Source organism: Eupeodes corollae, chromosome 3, assembly GCF_945859685.1.
Source record: "Eupeodes corollae chromosome 3, idEupCoro1.1, whole genome shotgun sequence".
NCBI lineage: Eukaryota > Metazoa > Arthropoda > Insecta > Diptera > Syrphidae > Eupeodes > Eupeodes corollae.
Window position 1 is genome coordinate 24,089,959 of NC_079149.1, and position 12,181 is coordinate 24,102,139.

Below are 12,181 nucleotides of genomic sequence, written 5' to 3' on the forward strand. Positions count from 1 at the left end.
ATTTAGAGTTTCAATCAAAAATGTAGCCAAAATCAAAAGATTGATTTTTTACTATCTTTCTGGGCCATTTACCTAATTGTTTTCTTTGTAGTACTTTTTTTAAGAATCATTTTTAAAGCTATATTTGTTAACATATTCATTTGAAGAAATCTTAGCCTTTTACACAATTCTATGTAAGGGAAACTTACATTAGTTCCCTTTCAACTTTTTCTAATATTCGTACTGTGTCTTTGACATAAAAATGGTACTAAAACCGTCTTCAGTGCGCCCTATTTAAAAATGCATCATAAAAACATTCAAACAATTTAACTTAGCCATTAAGTAATAATTAAGGTGGTGTGACCTATTGATTTAAGTTGGTACAGAATTATATCAAATCAAGGCGACTAACTTTAAGACTGAATTCCATAGAAACACAAATAATCTAACATCAAAGATTTCTTAAAATTTTAAGCTCAAACCCAAAAAGTCCTTCATGTTCTTGCCCATTATAGTTAACCAAATGAATTCGAATTTATTTTTCATTTTTATTTCACAGAACAGAAAATCTTTTTGCTAAACCATTTTCTTCGAAACCCAGAAAATCTACCAATTTCCATGAAATATGTACGTATTTTGCAAATAATGTTTTAATTGATCCAATTAAGACCCAAAGGCAAACTCTGCTATCCACCTTAGATTTTCATAAAAGATTGAAGTACTAAAAGTCAGAAAATTCGACTTAAATCTTCTGTCATTATGTAGGTATTTATTAAATTTTATTTGAGTCAATATTATACAGACGAACGTATACTCCCTTTTACCAATATATAAACATTACCTTCCTCCCTTTACATATAAATATATTATTGGTTTCCTTCTTGTCAAAACAAATTAGCTTGAAAAGTAAAAACAACCTATATATGTACGAATATAATAGGTATCTATAATATCTACCTATCAACCTCTGCCTTTAAAAACCATTGAACCATAATTATCCATAAATAATTACCTACCTACCTACCTTACCATATCTACATATAGTAAAGCCCTTCACAAAAGAGGGAACTCATGGCTATAACGTAAAAGTTTGCACTTATTTGTCAACAAAAGCCGGTACAGATAAAACAAAATCATGCTCAGTGTGTAGAACCTATAGAGAAATTAATATGTACACTTTAAGTTTCGTTTAGTTTGAGAACAACTGCTCTAAAATTTGGCATCCATTTACGTTCACAATCCTCATTAATAAACACAAAATAACAAGTAATTAGCCCTTCAATAAGCTTCTGATACTTAATAGTTCGTATGGAAAAATAGCATGTCACACATTTGTATATTCGAAAGGATAAATTCATTGTTTACAGTAAAAAAAAAGAAAACAAACTACAAGATACCTTTAAAAAAAAATATCTACAAAATAAAGAGAGTAATAAAGTTTGACAATCAATGAAATTCAAACTTACACAAAATTAAACTCTCTTTCACCACACACCATTCTCTCTCTCTCCCTGCAATAAGGAAAAAAAAGAAAACAAACATTTCCAAAATGAATCCACACTATTTCGAATTCAATCAGAAAACAGAGACAACACTATAAACAAAATCCATCATGGCCGCCAATGACCCGTTCACACTCACATAAACTCAGCTAACTGCCCCCATAGTCACTCTCAAACTGTTTCCAATTCCGCCATTTTTATTCTCCAATACTTCCATAAATTCTCTGATGGTATGCATGAGTTTGTTTGATTGTGAGTATCTATGTAGTGAAAATCTACAGAGTCGAAGCAATTGAGAGAAATGTATCTCACCAAAAAGGCTGAGTGCTGAGAAAAAAAAAGATATTATTTCGTTTTCATAGAAATTCCGCGTCGCTTTGTGTATAGATACGGGAGAACTTTGCTCGTTCGTTGTACGCGCTGTACGTTGACGTTCGTACCCCGGTTCGACGACGGTTCGAACAGAAAGGAAAAAAATATCTAAAATTTTGTGAAAAAATTAATTAAAATAAAAGCAAAAAAACAGAAAAAATAGATAGATTCTAAAAAAAATAAAAAAGTTTCAATTGGAATTTCAATTTATCCTCAACAAATCAATTAATACTCAAACAGTTTAATTCTAACAAGATTTGCAATAAAAAGATATCAATGGAATAAAAAAGTATCTCACAGATACAAAATTGTGTTTTTTTTTAATTCTTAATCGAATTGGTGAATAAAAGAAATATTTATTCAAGTGAAAGGAAAAATTCCACCAAAATTTATACAATCAAAAAGTGTGCAAGATACAAAAGTATCTCAAGATATATGTAGATGGAAATTTTAAGAAAAAGTGCTGTGTGTCTTTTTCTTGGGAAAAATAAAATTATAAGTGTTCTTATATTTCTTATATAAAAATACAAAAATAAATGTGCATTGCAGAAATATAAAATAAATTAAAGTTGGTAGGTGCCTAAAGCCCTCTAAAGTGTTCAACATAAAATACAAAATTTTGTATCTTTTTGTCAAAAATTTCTTTGTGGAAACAAGAAAAAAAATTAAATAAAAAAAAGGAATAGAAATTCACGATATTTCATCAACGTAGTTCGCGGTGTTCGTTCGGTCCACTTTTTTTTTCGTTTCTTGTTCTTGTTGGTTTGGTTTTGTGTCCTCTCTTGAGTTCAATTCCCAGTGGAAGTGAGTGTGTTGTTTTTTTTTTTATTTTTCATCCACCGCCTTTTTTGCCTTTTGCATCATTTGCAATAACAACAACAACAACAACACAAAAACGGAGCATAGTGAAGTGAAATAATATGCCAGCCAGTGGCTGCGCAGTAAAAATTACCCACCAGACCCATTGGGGTATGGATTCGGTTTCCGAATAAAATAAAGTACACAATAACCCCCCTTTTAACCGACCGACAGAAAAATACAACAACAACACGAAAATTTTAAGAGGAAAAAAACAACAAAAACAAATCGAAAATTATCATCATTATCATCGGTGTCGTGTTTAGTCGTCGTCGTCGTCGCTCTCATTCTCTCCCTCGAATCCGTTTGGTTTTTGTACCTATCTCGAAATCGTAAAAGGTTCAAAAAACATTACACACTATATTTAATTTCAAAAACAGAGACAGAGACAGAGATAGATATAGATGATAGAGAGAAATATCTTTTGTCGCTCGCTCTCTTGAAGTTTTCTCATCGCCGCGGTCGAGTCGTATCTCTTCGCTAAAAAGTTTTGAAAAAAAAACCGACACAAGAAAAGACAACGCGAAAAGGGTATAAATTTCGCACACCCTTTGGCCGTGCCTCCTTCCACCCCCCCACACATACCTTTGCTCTCTCTTTCTTGTCTTTAACGAGACTACGTTATTTAACCCTTTACGTGTAAACCCGTAAATGCAGCGCCCCCGCGTGTTAAATGAAAGGAAGCTTCTTTCTTAATTGGAACCTAATTTTGTGGATAACTTTTTTTTCACAACCTAAAGCGCCATTTCTTTTATTATGTACATCATAGATGGGCTAATCAAAGAGATACAACAAAAAACAAATGTAAATGTTCCATAAGAAGAACAAAACAAAATATGGTATACATTTGGATTTCTTTTGAAAAGAAATTTTGAAATAAACAGAAAGTAAAATAAGACCAACCCCAAAAAGGATTACAATATTTTCGTTTATATTATAAATGTGGATTATCAATTGCGATTAATTATCATATCTAAAAAGGTAAGTTAAGGATTTTAATTTTGATATTGAATATTTTATTTTTCTTATTGGATTAAAATGTTGTACCAATTCGAATTAAAACAAAAAAAAACAATAAGAAAAATGAACATGCCCTTTTTTGTTCTCTTCATAATAATAGTCATCTCCTCATTTATCCAATTCCGGAACATAGATACTTTTTAACAGTCATCCTCAAACTTAAAGGACATCTTTATTATGTTTACCATACACACAGAGAGAAGAGAATCTTGTACTACAACAAAGCGATTTATGCTTAAGGCTTGATGAAAACCTGTTACAAATATAAATTTACATATGTATATGAACATTTTAATGGTTGTATTCTCTTACTCTATTCCAAAACACACTCACACACAGTCAAGTCATACTTCACAATATATTGTGTATCGATATTTTTATACGTAAAATGTTAAATACACTTGTATGAGAGTGAAGAACTCTGAGAACATGAACAAATTATTCTATCTACACACGGAGTGGACCCCATTGCCATGCTATGCTTTACTTTAGCCCGCCACTGCCACTATACGCTATAAGAAAAAGTATTCAGTGTATGGGTTAGGGTGACCAGAGATGCATATAAATATTTAGAAATTGGTTTTTAAGTGCTTTTAAATATTTATGATCCATGACCTAAACTAACAATAAAATGGTTAAGTAAATGAATGCTGAGGTCATAACTACGAACACATATGTCAGTGTTCTTTTTTTAGGTTTAAATATTTTGTTAAACAAATAACGAAACCAAAGGAACTAAATTTACTCCTATTTAAAGTTGCACCTGCCTCATTAAAAACTTTGTTTAAACATTTGAAATGCTATCCCAAATTTCAGACTTTTTTTTTAAATTGAAAGATATTCTTGAAAATTAATTGCTTTTTTTAAAAATATGCTTCTTGGTATTTAAAAAAAAATGGAAATAATTCAATGATGATCAACTTTAATTGGACTTTGATCACGAAACAAGTAATTTTGACGTCTCATTATTTTATGTAAGTCTTTCTTACTTACTTAAGGTGGCGCTGCAGTTGTGTGTGAACTAGAGCCTCATCCATCAAGTGACAGGAAAATGAAGGACACATTTTTACTTTTACAAAGTGAATATTCTTAATTTAGTCAAGCTCTTTTTATTTAAATACGCACAGTTTAAAAAAAGGGAAATTCGAAAGTTCTAATTTTGAATAAGTTGGGGAAAAAAAGTTGAGTTAAGGTAACAATTTTAACCCCTGTAATTACCTTGTAAATCCCTTAAGATTTACAAATTATCTTTGGAAAAATAGAGTTGTTCTCAGTCAAACAATATTTTTAAAAGGTCAAGTTTTGAAATAGCGGAAAAGATCAACCAAAATCAATTTTGCACTATGAACATAAACTTTCTTATAGTCGAAAAACACTACGACTTTCAAAAAAAGGCAATAGAAATTAGCAATATAATCCTAAGGCAGCTTATTGTTACTTTTAAAAATAAATAATTTATTTATTTGATGGAATTAGCTTACGCAATAAGATACAATATCTTTTAAGATAGCACAAGTTTCAGTATTAACATACTATTTAAAAATATTTATAATATTAAGTAAAAAAAAAACACTGATTAAAATTGCCAAATAAAGATTCAAAAATGAATAGAAATAAAATACAAAAGAAAGAATAGTTGCATTTAACATTAGAAAAGTAATAAATTCAAAAGAGTTTATCATTGAGAGTCTCCAAAGTATTGTCTTAGTCTCGTCTTGAACCGAGTGCAACATCCAATCATTTTTGCGGGCAGGAGGAGGAAATTTTACAATCGAACCGCGTGTATACAAAATTGACGACTAGAAACAAGGTAAGAATAGCTTAATGGAGTCAGATCATAACTTCTAGTTGAACGAAGAAATTGAATTTTGTTACAAAGATATGGTGGTTTTTTTGACATACCTTGCCACACTGTTATAAACAACATTAAGCTTCCTTTTGTCCCTGAAATCACAATTACTAAAAATTTCACAACCGCATAGTAAAAGGGGATTGAGAAGTGATTTAGCTAATGTCATTCTTTTTTTAATTGGGGCAATTTTTTGGGTGGTGGTAACATCCGTAAGCCTCCATACACTCTTCCAATTGTCGTGTTTATGTGGTTTGTACAGGTAAGGTTTCTATTAAATACTACTCCTAGGTTTATCTCAGATTCAACAAACTGAACTGGAATATTGTTAAGCAGTATTTGAGGAAAATATGTCGTTTCTAATGGGTTTCTGGAAATAATAAGACATTTTGATTTGGTTGGGTTTAAACAGAGCCCATTAGATTGAGACCAGTGTAGTACTTTATTTAGGTCTTCATTTATCTCATAACCTCCATTTTTAATTAAACCTACACAACAGCTATATCGAAGTTAAATGTCGTCAGCATATATATGGAACGACGAGTTGAATTTATGTGGGCAAAAGTGTTTTAAAACCAGGGATTATTAACTTACATCTTTCAACCATTCTAGTGTGCATGTAATGTTGTCAGGGATGGAAGGGACTTACAGCTTTAATCTGAATCTGAACGGCTAGTTTGAGAAATTACTTTTTTAGATAAGAATTACTAATGGAAGATTTGTCAATTCCTCGCAAGAGGCAGTACCCGTGTAAGAAACTTTCAATGGCAGAGATTAAACCCAAGACCTCAGTCATGACGGTCATAGACACTTACCTTCACGCCATAGGTACTACAATTTGGTAGTTTTATTTCGACATATTTTTGGAACCACTTTAATATTACTCTAGGAACCATTATTTTGACGATTCTTATTTAAATTTTTCAATCGAATTGAATTGAGTTGAAAAACCTCACAGAGACGGAAATCTCCGTGAAACTTGACAATGAAAAATATGATAATCACTTATCACCTTAAACGTTTCCACAAGTAATATTATAATTGGAAGAATACCAACACTGTTAGTATTGAAACTCAAATTATTGAACAGTCAACGTTTAGTTTTTCCTGTTTTCATCTCTGAATTAAAAAGACTAATAGTGTTTTTCTGTTGTCTTAGGTCTTAAGCCGATATTTTCTAAGCAAAAAACTTCGAAATTTGAATACAAATTGGGAATAGCTTACATCTTGGTTGATATTGCTTAATATTCGAATTAATTTAATTAAAAAGTCTTGAAATAATGCAAAGCAAAAATTTATAAATTTACACAAAAAGGTGGCAAGTATTTTGACTTCACAACTCCATAAGATAAATATACAATATTTTTGAATTTTGAATTTTTTGGAAAAAATAGTAACAATTTTCCATGACCAATTAACACATCGATAACTTGACCAATGTCTTCAGCATACCTATTGAACTTATCTTTTTCGTAACCTTAACGATAAAGTCTAAATAAGTCTTAAATCAAGTCGATAAAAAAACAACTAAGTCTGAAAATTTTTCTTGGAAAACCTTCTAACTATAGCTTCAAATCTTTATTATTTTTGTTGTAAATTATTACTTATTTCAATGCTTCAAGTAATAACATGTTTTTGCTTTTTCAATTGTTTAAAAATGACAAATCTTTAAGTGTCAGCTGCCCAAATATCGAGCTATTGAAATGATTTTTCTGATTAGACATTTCCATCTTGAGTTCGTAGTTTTTTAAAAATGTACTTAAAAACAATATCAAAAACCACTTAAGTGAAGTTTATTTATAAACTTTCTACTAAAATATAATCAGTATCGGTTAAAAATTTAAAACAAATAAGAAAGTAGAACTCAGAACTTGTTATTTTTAAGTACTTTCTTAAGACATTGGAATTAATGTTAAATACTTATGCACTCTAACTACTTATAAATTCTTGAAGGTAGTTAGCTCTTCAAGTTCTTATATTAATAGAAAATCCTTTCCATTTATTTAAACAAGAGGCTTGTTAAGTTAAATAGAAAAAGCAGCAAACTAAACGAGTGCTTTTGAAGTGTTTGTAATTTCTCTCGTTTGTATGCACAACATTCTAAAGAGATTTTCAAATTCGAAAGCTAACAAAATATTCTAAAATGTGTCATTCAAAAATGTTTATTTAAAAAAATAAATAAATTAAGTGGCGCAACAGTCCATTAAGAACCAGGGTCTCTTGAACTACAACTCTCAACTATTCCTGTGTGTTAGTAATGTTGTCAGAGATGGACAAATTTTTATTAAATTTACTTAAAAAGTTTGATTCTGAACAAAAAATAATTCAACAAAATGTAAAATATTTTACCGGATTCAGTGGGAAATTTTGTTTTTAATATGTCAAAGTCATATGTCAAAAACGTTAAATAGAAAAAATTGATATTTTAGAATATTATAAATCCTTAGCAATATGGTCACACCAGAAAAAACCAAATACAAAAACTTAAACAGAAATGAGAGATTCTTCTTTCCCTTCCCACAACCAACACTTCACCATCATTCTTCTTTTCCATTCGAGTTCCATTTAGAGAAGTTAAAAAACATCCAAAGAAATTAACAAAAGAACATATTTTATTTGTTGAATTTTGAATGCATCTACTATTAGGGTTCCTTTTTTCTATTTCTACAGTGGTTTTTATTTTTAATGTTGAATTGGAATTCTCGTCTTCATTATTTTTCTTTTATTACCTACTTAAAATTTTTGTTTTGTTATATTAATTCCCATTTCAATAATATATTTTTTTTTCTTGGTTTTATTTCTTTTTATTTTTGAACATTTCTACTTGAACCGTGAATTTCGTTTCTATACATAATAATCAGCATAATGGTACATCACTATATTGGTCTTATGCATATACACAGGGTTTAGGTTTCGGTGTATTTTTATCCATGGAATTTTCGGGTCTATGATCAATTCCATGGATACATTTATTTTTGTGGTGAAAAACTGCTGTCAAACGAATGATGAATGTTCCTTTATTTGTTTCAATAAAAATAAGAGATTAGATTTCGGCTTTGTTTTTGATTTAGGTTTTTAGTTTTATAGACTTGCAAATAAACACTTATAATGTTGGTGTTATTATGTATTTTTTATATATCAATAGTTTTTTTTTGTGCAAAGGTTATGGTTTTACACATTTTAAGTGTTTTTGTTTAAGTTGTCAATTATCTGTTGGGCGCCACTTAAAAAAATCAATAGCTTTTTCTCACAATAAAACAAAATAACACTTTAGTAAAGGATCAAAAATAACTACCTTTATATTTTATTTTTAATTTAACAACAACTATTAATGAGGATGTACTTTAATATGCAAATATAAGCAACTTCAACTTCACTTTTGGTTTCTTCTCGGGCGCCATTTAAAAAAAAAATAATTTTTTGATTTTAAGTGGAATTCTACTGTTTAACTGTATTCTTGCTAAGTTTTTTCAAAGATGATATAATGATCCCTTCTTGGGCGCCAGTTACTACTATTCTTATAAATAAACCCATGTTTCTGTGTTTACAGAACCACTTCTATCCCTTGATTTAGTTCCATTAAATAAAACCTAACCCCAAAAACATTTACCTGACCTCAAACCCTTTTTTTCTAAAGCACTCAAGACCTCTGTCAACACCCTTAACATAAACAAAAACCCAACAAAAACTAACCCTTATTATTATTTTGTCAGCTTAACAAAATTGCCTTTATCTTCTTTTAAAAAAAAAAAAAATCCAATTAAAAATCTAAACCTTTATCGAAAACAAACGTTGCCGTTGATGATATCAATCTAGCTCATTTAAAATCACACCTTCCGATTTCCGATTATACAGTTAACCTATTTAATGTATGTTTGTTTGTCTGTAGATTGTATATATTTGTGTGTGTGTGCATATTGCTCTGCTTTGTGTGTTAAGCTTAATAAGCAAGATAATGAGGTGTAAAGTACTTAATATTAATCCAAACAAAAACAAATCTGCTCCATCCATTTCAGGTAGGTATGTGTGTAGGTAAGGTATGTACATACATGATGAGACTCTTAATGGGTTTATTGTAGGTAGCTTGAAATTGGATTTTTTGTTTTGTATAAATGCAAGGTATGTATCTCTAGGAAATCATGTTAAATGTGTTTTTTTTTGTCATCTCTTTTCCTCTCCTACTCTCTCCCACTCTCTCTTTCTCTATACTCGTGATGCTGCCAGAAAATATAATTACACTTCAATTAATTACTATTTGTCATCATTGCCGTGTGGAATTTTAACTATTCGAAGTAAAAGCATGTGTGTATAGACCACAGTCATCCCCTATGTGGTTTTTTGGATGAAAATCTACAGCGAAATCTCTAGCGAATTAATGTAGATAAATAGATAGATATGTTTGTGTATATCCGCCACCGCGCAACGCCGCTCTATACATTTTCAATATCAAGCACTACAAGTTGTAATTTTCAATTGAATTTTAACCGCACTTCTATACATCCGTTCCGCACACAGCCTGTGTATGGGCCATGCTTGCCCATTTCACTTTTCCATTTCACCACCATAGAAGAAGGCTTACAGCTCTTGCAAGGGGCCACCCCATCAATACACAACGGTACTATATCACTATAGCACTCCATACCAAACACACAGGAAAGGAAATCCAATCCTGCGAGTACTTTACAAAATACACATTGACATTTCACACAAATACGAACAGATACATACATTTAAAGAATTTTTCGTTAGCAAAGCAAACGCATGTGTACAAAGAACAAACTACAAATTGCTTTTGGCAGTGACAGCGGCAGTGGCAACGGAACGGTCTATGAATCGAAATCCACTTCTTCTATGTTCTATGCTGTTGGGGTTTTGTCTTTCTGCTAGCTTATGTAGTTTAGCCCGCTTCCACCTTTTGCGGGCTGACGGGCGGGCGCCTCTATAGAACTGAGTGAGTAAGTGAATGGAAGTGTATTTATCTTTCTATCTTGTGTATTTCTACGACGAGGAGGGTGATTGTTTGGAGCCAATGGGAGCTATCTCCTTTCCCTTCGCTCCACAAACAAAATACATGTATCTCTGCTGTTTTTCAGAGGGCTTTAGTTTTCACAGCAGCGCGGTGGCGGCACGGCGACGGTGGAGTTGGTGGTGGCATATTCCTTTAGCTCGAATCGGCATTTGAAATCGCTTGCTATTATTTTGTCGTCAATTCCCCAAAAGAAACACCATCATAATATCTCCAGGAAGAAACGACTTCAACTTTGTGGTGTGGTGTGTTGTGTGCCTTATGTTATAGGAGCTCGTTTTTGTGTTTTGCTGGAGGATAAAAATGGTATTGCCAGTTGGGGGAAATAAATAATAAATTATTCAGTACAAGGTTCATAAAATTTATGAATAGAATTATTATAGGAGTAGGAATTTTATATTAAAGGCGTCGAATGAATGTTTATTAGGTGTATTTGTATACATTCGAATTTCAATGATTCAAACACTGTCCAGAATGATAAGGAAGTAAATACTACCGATAAAATGTTATTACACTTTAAAAGCTTAAATTATATCTCAAAGGAAGATTCTATCTTTGTCAATGTTTGAACTTTAAACAAAAAATTGAAATTCTCTTCATAATTCATTTTGGGGGCTCAACCCGGATTTTTTCTTCTAAATCTGATGTATATCATGGATTTAGGTATACAAGGCGTATTTGGTTATACTGATTAAAATCTAAAGTCCGAGTTGTATAAGAAATATTCTTTTTTTCAAATTCGACGAAGTTCACAATTTCGTTGGGCGCCACTTTTGAAACTAATTTTTTTTTTAAATCAAAGTAAAAGTGATTTTCTCAATTTCAATATCAGATTCATGTTGGAACTATTCAAGTCCTAAATAAATAAAATAAAATGTTTATAATATCAGAATTTTTCTACGTTGGGCGCCACTTTTGACTGTATTTTAAATTATATGTACAATAAATTTAATATTTAAATCAGCTCTTCAACTTTGTAAAGTTTTTAGCAAAAACCCGCCACGTATAGATTTCTTTTAACAACTTTGTTGTCTTTGTCTTCTTACTAATAATTTATTCTCATAATTATTTTATCATTTCTCGGAATAATGTGAGCAACGACATCAAAGAGGTTGAGAATTCCAGATCGCTAAGTTTTAAAATTCTTTTAAATCTAAGTTAAAAATAATTAAATAATCATAATGCTTAAATCATAGAAATATTTTCTCACTTTAATTATTACAAAATAGAAGACTTTAATTAAAATACGTAATTATCCGTAAAAAAATAAGTGAAATAAAAATCTCATTAAAAATTCCAAGTTCATCTCATTATATAATCGTTTGGGTGTATTTGGGAATATTTTCAGAAGATTGTTTTCTTTGATATTTCTTTTTAATAAGAAGCCGCTTTGAACTTAGTTCAAAATTACCTAGACATTTAACTCCCTTTGATTAAATACAAAATGAGTCTATTAAATACGAACAAAAACGAACGAACTACAATAAAGTCATTAGAGTTTAACCAATTATCTTAAACACCATTTAACAAAAGGCTTTACACCATTTTCATGTTTCTTTTGTATCGTTTAAATAC

General features: G+C 30.6%; 1 protein-coding gene across 1 annotated transcript in view; it reads left to right on the plus strand.

The window, feature by feature from the left end:
• Positions 1-1,826: 1,826 nt before the first annotated feature.
• The window catches only part of LOC129950062 (streptococcal hemagglutinin-like), a 255,098-nt gene continuing 244,743 nt past the window's right edge, over positions 1,827-12,181 (plus strand). Inside the window, exon 1 of the mRNA XM_056061850.1 lies at positions 1,827-3,692. The gene's annotated coding sequence lies outside the window, so the exon portion shown is untranslated. The remainder of the gene's footprint in view (positions 3,693-12,181) is intronic.